Source organism: Ambystoma mexicanum, chromosome 5p, assembly GCF_040938575.1.
Source record: "Ambystoma mexicanum isolate Mex_15411 chromosome 5p, UKY_AmexF1_1, whole genome shotgun sequence".
Classification (NCBI taxonomy): Eukaryota; Metazoa; Chordata; class Amphibia; order Caudata; family Ambystomatidae; genus Ambystoma; species Ambystoma mexicanum.
This window is the reverse complement of record NC_090930.1, coordinates 805,421,684-805,429,937: the sequence shown is the minus strand read 5'-3', so window position 1 is coordinate 805,429,937 and position 8,254 is coordinate 805,421,684. Positions and strand designations below refer to the sequence as shown.

At 52.1% G+C, this 8,254-nt stretch overlaps 1 protein-coding gene across 1 annotated transcript in view; it reads left to right on the top strand.

Moving 5' to 3' along the window:
• The first annotated feature begins 7,296 nt into the window (after positions 1-7,296).
• Positions 7,297-8,254, top strand: part of KBTBD2 (kelch repeat and BTB domain containing 2) — a 187,600-nt gene continuing 186,642 nt past the window's right edge. Inside the window, exon 1 of the mRNA XM_069613228.1 lies at positions 7,297-7,460. The gene's annotated coding sequence lies outside the window, so the exon portion shown is untranslated. The remainder of the gene's footprint in view (positions 7,461-8,254) is intronic.

Here is an 8,254-nt window from a genome sequence, read left to right as displayed (position 1 = left end):
TCTTATTGCTGCAACAAATGCTGTGCCCTTTCGGTGCTCCTCCCGGGAGGGTTTATGGCTATGGCAGATGCCGAGCCCTTTCAGAGCTCCCTCAGGCAGGAGTTCACTACATCATTGCGGGGGTTCTGTACTTGAGGCCGCTGCTGCAGCGGTCCGGGTTGCGCCACTGTCAGCCTTCCCCAGATTGGAGTGTGCGGGCCATGCCACATGCTCTCTCTCACCAGAGTGTAGTCCTTTTCACGGCCACAGCAATGGCAGTGCTTGCCACACCGCTTCATCTCCCCCAGGCAGGAGTTTCCAGTCAAGTGAGGAGGGCTGTCAGAGCAGCTGTCCGGTGGCTCCCCAGGCGGGAGATTTAATAAACACTGCAGCAGTGACAAAGGCTGCATGACCATCACACTCGAGTTTTCCTTCAGCAATGCAGCTTTGGCAGCCCACCACTTCCTTTTCCCCAGGAGGTGTTCCGTGTGGCCAGAATGCTCCTCTGGCCCCCGTGAGCCTCCCAGCCACAGAGCACACACAGGGACGTGCTTGCTGTCCTGTCTTCGAGGTCGCTCTAACGCGTTTATTACAAGCATACGCGGTGGAGTTGCGTCACTACGCTGCGCATGTGCCCTTAAAGGGGCAGGCACCACACTCCTTCAATTTCATAACAAACAACAAAAGAAGGTAATTAAAAACACTTCAAATATTACACTGCACTCGAAATAAAAGACCCCTTTACTCGCTTCCCTCCCAGTCCCACAAGCCACTACTCAGCCTATGGGCTGGGCTGACCAGTTCGGGAGTCCAACACATAGTCATTGAGATGGGCAGGCTTCCCCCTCCAGACCCTTTGGGGATACCTCCTGCCCGCCTCCCAGATCGGGCCCTCTTCACCTGTGTCCCCTCAATTTAGGGGACTTGGCAGATGGGCCAGGCCACCGCCCTCGCCTGGTATCTCACCACAGTCTCTTCTCAGGATCGCCTCCGGCCTGATCTCCCCCACCTACTTGAAGAAACTGGCATTACGGGTCACAGTGGCAGTCCCACCCGATGCAGTCACCATCGAGCCACACACCGCCACCACGTCCATCTGATCAGGCTCATAAATTAGTGAAAGCTTGCCTTGTGGATGCCGGTTCTTCAAAAGTACTTCATCCCCAGGAATGAGCTGCTGGGGCCGGAGACCTCTCCTGATGTTCTCTGCCTCCGTACTGAGTCTCCTTTCACGCTCCACCTGAGCATCATCGATGACGGCCGGTTCCGCTCCCGCACTTCAGGGATCAGACCCCTCGAACACTGCCGAAACATTGCCTCTGCTGGTGCCACTCCAGTGGACCCATGAGGGGTGGCCCTATATTCCCTCAGGAACTGATACAGCGCCCGTTGCAGGCAGTGCCCTTGACCGTGAGAAATGCGAAACACCTTGTTCAGAGTCCTCATGAAGCTTTCAGCTTTGCCATTTGCACAGGGCCAGATTGGTGTAATTTTCCAATGTTGTATTCCGTAGTCCTCCATCAGCTGGGCGAAGTTGTCCGCTTGGAATGGCGGTCCATTGTCTGAACACAGGGTCTGAGGCAGGCCGTAAGTGACAAAGATCTTCTCTAGGGCCACCTTGTCAAAAGAGACCGATTCGATGAACTCGACCTCATGGTACTGCGAACACTCATCTACCACCAGCAGTAAATGAGTGCCCCGACCTCTGGACCCAAAGTCAGCATGGACGTTTTCTCAGGGCCTTGTTCCTCGGGGCATCGTCTCAATGAGGGGCTCCCCCTGTGCTGGGGCAGCCACCTGGCACCACATACAGGCTGACACAAATTCCTCCACCTGTCTCTCAAGGTCCGGGCACCATACTTTCTGTTGTAGCCATGCCTTCGTTTTGGCAATTCCTTGATGGCCCTGGTGCGCTAGCTCCATGACTTGGGGAACCTTGCATATTGGTATCACTTGCGGTCACCCCGGAGCAATAGCCCTGATTCAACAAATGTCAGTTCATCTTTGACTATCCACAGTTGTTCAAGCGCCAACAGCACCTCCTGGGTCCTTTGTGCCAGCGTCTCCACCACCGACCTCTACTGCCCTTGCTGAAGTGCCACTTCAGTATTATGGAGCATTCGTTCACGGCCGCTGCCTTTTCCAGCTCTTGGAGAGGCACCGAGTTTGGGGTTTACCGCCTCCACAATCAGCCTCACATGTTCGACAGCCTCCTCCCCACTGATGTTTCCATGTCCTTCCACCGCGCCTCTGTGGTGCCTAGACAGATAATCTGCAGCGTTATTACTGGCCAGCCAATACACCAACGAGACCCTATATTCCAGGAGCACCAGCATCCACCTCTCAATCCGGGCTGGAGGTTTGGAAGACGAGCCCGACATGATCGGCAGCAGGGGCTTGTGGTCAGTAATACCATCACTGGCCGTCCCAGCAAATAGAGGCGAAAATGCTGACATCCCCACAAGATTGCCGGGGCCCCCCTCTCGATTTGCGAGTATTGCTGGTCTGTCTCCGACAGTGCCTTGCTCGCGTAGGCGATCGGCCTGATCTCCCCATTAGCATACGGCTGGGTGAGAATTGCACCCAGACCAAAAGGGCTGGCGTCTACCACAGTCTCTGATGTCAGGGATGGATCGAAAAACGTCATGGTGTCCTCTGCCATCAGTGCTCCCTTAACATCTTCGAACGCGCCCTGCTCGAGTGGACCCCACTGCCACGTTGCATCTTTCTTGGTGAGACTTCTCAGGGGCTCAGACCTGGAGGCTAGGTTGCAGATGAAATGGCCACAGTAAGTGACTATCTCCGGGAAGCTTTGGGCTTCAGACACATTCTCAGGGGGCCTTGCCTCGACAATGTCTTTGGCCTTCTGGGGGTCAGGTGACATGCCTCCCTCCTTGAATACAAACCTGAAAACTCAATGTTTTTCCTTATGCAAGGTCAGTCTGAGTGCCTGCAGCCGTTCCAGAGTTCTCACTAGCCTCTCCATGTGTTCCGTCTCCGTTTTTGCAAACACCAGGATATCATCACTGATGATGAGGACTCCATCCAAATCAGCCAGGGCCCCACGAATGATGTTTTGGAATACCTCAGCTGCGGAAGACACCCCGAAGCTTAAGCGCTTGTATCTGTAGAGGCCTCTGTGGGTGGTAAAGGTGGTTATGTACCTTGAGTCTGGATGCAACACCACTTGATGGTATTCCACCCGTAGGTCAAGCTTTGAAAAGAAACGCGTCCCTTGCAATTCTGCAATGATGTCATCGATCGTGGGTGTAATGTGTCTTTTACGCTTGATTGTTTGGAAGCCTTATGTCCACACAAATTCTCACTGACTTGCTGAAGTTGCTTTGGCTTCCTTGCAATGACTATTGGAAACACCCACTGTGTTGGTCCATCCACCTTCTCAATGATGTCCAGTGCCACCAAACTGTCCAGTTCTTTGTCGACTAGGTCCTGCAGATAGAATGGGATGCGGTGCTTGAGTGCAATTGGTTATATCGACTCTTCAATTTGCAGGCTCACTGTTTGGCCGGCCATGCAGCCTATTCCCTCAAAGAGCTGTCTGTTCTTTGCGAGCTGCCCCTGCACGACTTCCACATACACTGAATAGGTGAAGCTCACAATGCCCAACACTTCTGCTGCCGCACAGCTCAGGAGAGTGTTGCTGCTGACACTCATTACATAGAATCGGGCCTTGATGGACGACCCTCCATGCTCAACATTTGCCACAAATGCCCCGGCCAATGGGATAGGCTGCTCACGGCCAAAATGCTCTTCACATAATGTGCGCCACAATCATCAGCCTAGCCTGACAAACCTCAAATGTATTTTGTAATTTGTACTCTTGTCAACTATGAACCCTAATGTATCATTGTACAAACGTGTAAATGCATTTCCAGCTGTACCCACTCTGAAAATAAGCTCCTTGCAAGCAAAAGCACCTCGATGCCCATGGGCTGTTTGTGCGCTATACAAATGTAATAAATAAATAAAATAAAAGTGAATATGCATGCCCAGGGCTTCTGTAATGGGGCGGCGCCACCATGGCATCATAGTGCACCCGGGCAATTACATTGACTGATGCCCCTGTGTCCACCAACACCGGTATCATCGACTTGTTGACTTTCACAAGGCACCGTGGCCGCCTTCTGGTGGTGGCGCGTAGCGCACTGACACTAGCGATAAAGAAGGTATTCTCCTCCTCATCCTCTTCATCTTCGTGAGGCACACCACCCTCCACCTGGTCTACTTGGGATACATTGGGTGGGCGCTGTGGCTGAAAGAACCCTGCCCGTACCGGCCCCCTTGATACCACCACCGGCAACGGAGCCCTGCACATACAGGCATAATGGTTGAGTGCCCCACAACATTCACAGGCTTTCCCCTGCGCTGGACACTTATGGGGTGCAGAAGATCGTACCCACACTTCATGTAGGATTTGAGGGCTCTAGTACCTCTGTCATGCTGGCCACCACTTGGACGTCGGGCCCCTCTTCAGCCTTGACCGCAGCCCACAGCACATACCTTCTCCGTCTTCCCTGGATGCACTGCCGCATCCATTTTCGAGGCACACACCTCTGACACCTCCTGGCACAGGCCGAGCTCCAATATGCGGGGTAGCATGAGTCCCGGTTCCCGTAGAACCTGTCTGCGCAATTTTCCAGATGAACAGCCCTGTATAAGTCGGTCCCTGGTCATTGTTTGGGAATTCTCCCAGGCACACGACAGGGACATCAGACGCAGCCATCCATAGAAAATTCCAGAGACTCATCGTTCTTCTGTCTGGCATTGCACATCACAAAGCGTTCATAGTCTGCGTTGGCCAGCGGCATGAAGTGGTTGCGCAGTGCGTTCTTGGCCGCCGTGTACCATGCATCCGCAGGTGTCAGGACTGAAAGACTTCATGCACCGCTGGTCCTGCTGAGTAGAGAAGTGCAGCCACTTTACTGTCCTCATCCGTTTCACCAGTGGCCCGGAAGTACATGTCGAGCCAATTTATCTAGAGCCTCTACCTTGGGCCAAGCTTCACGAGGCCCCCAAAATATCAAACTCGGGCATTGGTGTGAGCACCTGTGCTGTCTGAGCATACGCACACCCACTGGGCCTGCTGGCCCTGCCACTGGCACTTGGGCTCCTGCACCGCCATCCTGGTCATTCATAGTGGTGAGCGCACGAGCACCCCACAAGAGCACTGGAGCCGCAACTCACAGATGGCATCTTCCAGGCAGACTGCGTTAAAATATTGAGCGTAATGTTGACCAAACACTCCCCTTCCGGCTAGCTCTGACGATTGCCGGTCCACCAAAACACACAGTCACGAAATGCTTCTCCTGGCACCCAGTCCAGAATGTCCAGAAATTGGGCGTGTAGACACTTACCACTACTCCACCCTAGGGCTTGCAATCATAGTAGCTCCCTCCACCAATGTCCAAACAGCCAGGCACAATGGGAGAGTTCCCCTAGCCCAAAGACTAGAGATCCAAAAAATGTTGTGGGGTGGGCCCAGCGAACAAAGTATAACAAACACTGCAGGCCTCCCCTTTCTCCTCACCTCACACTCAACATGTGAAAAGTGTTGAAAACACTCCAAAACTGATGAATATGCCGCACAATGCTGCCCACTGTGCAGGGGTTACAAAAATTCCATGTGGGGGGCACACAAGCACTCCTAGCAGGAGCCGCAACCCTCACCACTGCATGAGCAAAATGGTGGCACCACAGGAGGAAGGTTTAAACAGGGTATGGGTGCAGACAGGGCATCAGTCTTGGCTGCGCCCCATCAGGGATCCCCTCAGGCAGGAGCCCGATTAGGCAGCAGTCCGGGCCGCGCCACCTGCAGGCTCCCCCAGGCAGGAGTGTGACACCAACCATCCCGGCCACCATTTCGGCCTTCAATGGCTCGCCCTTGCGATGGCCCTGGGTGTCCCGCCAGCTCCAGGAGAAGCGAGCTTTGTTAGGCGGTGCGGAGGCTGGCATCCTGGCAGGATCAGAGGTTTGTTGGATCCCATCATCGACGCCAGATTTTATGGGGGTGGGCCCGCGTTTGTGAGTTGCTTTGGGAGGCAGAGCAGCAGATCTGTGTTCATTGTGCGCGCTGTGTAGGCAGAAACGCAATAACACTGCTGTAGCCGGGTTTCGGAGGCAACTGGCGGGACAAGTCGTCCGCTGGTATTTATTTTCACAATACATGTGATCACAGCCATTCCCATGGGTGACATGATGTGATCACTCAAAACATTACATGTGACTGTACGTGCATCCTCGGGTGCTGCACTGCAGTCACAACAGCATGTATTGAACTAACATGTTGGACTGTGGGGGGGCATTGTACTCTCAAGGGAGGGTTGGGGCTAGTAAAAAGATGCAATGGATTCCTGATATGGAGGCCAGGGACCGCACAAGTAAATACTGTGAAGAGGAAGAATGTGATTAACATAGCTCTCAACCATTGTGTAACAAAGGCGGGTGAAAACACTCGATTTTTGTTTTGGAGGGTGAGAGGCCCATTGAAACGAACGGGTGTGCAGGAGGCTTGGCGGGTGAGTCAGCTGTTCATAAGGCGGGTGACACTCGCCAAAAGCGTGAGTTGAGAGCTATGGATTAGGAGTATTTATGAGGATTACCAGTAAGTAATCGGGTCAACTGTTCTGTTTTAACAGCAGAAAACGCACTGCCTCCACGAATTCACTATGAAGAGTTTCCAATGCTGTCCCTCTACTTTTTAGCATTTTTGTAGTTGCTTCAAATAACAGTTGGGTGTGCGTCATGTGTGGCAGCCATTATATAGTCAGGCAGTTCCACCTCCAAGTTAATTGATAATACAGTACTGCAGAGCCGTTTTGACTGACCCTGGGATGTGCCCCGCACTGAAACGAAGGTTATTGAAGAAACGCATGCGTATCTATAAATATTTTTTTTCCGGGCTTACTTTACGCGTGTCAGCTCCCCGCTATCTTACACTAGTAATCACAACTGTTTTTGTTTTTTTCACACTGATGAGAATACGTTGGACTGTAGTCATTATTTCTGTCCCTTCTGCGTTTCATTTCCTTGTTTATAAACACTGCCAATCTTTGGCGAGTGAAAGCAAAATACGAATGAAAAATAGACAGAGAAGCGCCTGGACACAGCTATCCACGTTCTAAATATTCAACAGTGACCTTAAAGAGGCACCTTCTCACAAGCAAGACATCTGTAATTGAGATACACAAAACCCGGGCTATCTTGTTTGTACGTTTACATAGTGTGCCAGGAGAGACCGGAAGGAGGCGGGAGGAAGCGCGGCTGCTGTCAGGCTGGGGACGTTGAGGCCTCTGCGCCAGAGGAAGAAGGGAAAGCTTGCGCGCGCAGAGCGTGAGTCACTTCCCTCGACCGCCTAACCATTGATTCCTCCCCCCCTAGGCCCCTTCCACCACTGGGCTCAACAGCGTTATACAGGGCAGCGCAGCCTCGGACCTGCAGCATCAAGAGAGGCCTCATGCGCGGTGAGTGGCGACTCTAAGCGCGTATCCTAACGCGCCCTTAAATGGACGTCCTACCGGCAGTTTAGCTGTTATGTGAAGGGAGGGGTGTTTTCTACTCTGAATTATATACTATGAGGTGTAATGGGATTGTTGTTTGGAAAACAAATGTACACTTAATTTCTTTGTAGTTGGACTCTAATATTTTCATTTGTATACTTCCACGTAGCGCACAGGTAGTACAGCCGCACCTCCATCGTTAGAGGGGAACATACACTGTGTTATCGGTGACACTGACATTGATAACGGGGAGGAATATAGAATGGCAGGGGGAGGTAGTGTTTTACGAGAAATCAAAGGTTGGCTAGAGTGAGGGGTTTAACAACTGTTAAAAAGCAAGGATATGTGGAAAACAGTCTCTACCACCGCCCCCTGTGTACTGGGCGGGGCTGAGCCGACTTGGCCTCTGCAGCTCAGGGTGGGCAACTTCACACATCCTGGAAAACAAGCACGGCGGCGCCTACGGTGGCCCTAGTTTACAAAAACTGCACGGAGGTTGTCCGGGCAGCAGTCAAATCCATATTAGTCAGAATATGTCCTTTCTTGGTTTCGTTATGGAAACGTATATGTACATACTCTGTGCATGATTCCAGTCTCCTTTTACTCTGTTGCTTTTTTTTTGGTCACCTTTTTCAGCAATATGTGTAGGATCTTAAATATTCCTAAGAGCACTGGATCTTGTATTGCGGTTCCTTTATGTTTGCTCTCTTGCAAACGCCTAAATGCGCATCAATTGCCCATTCTTCCAGCAAGCGGAT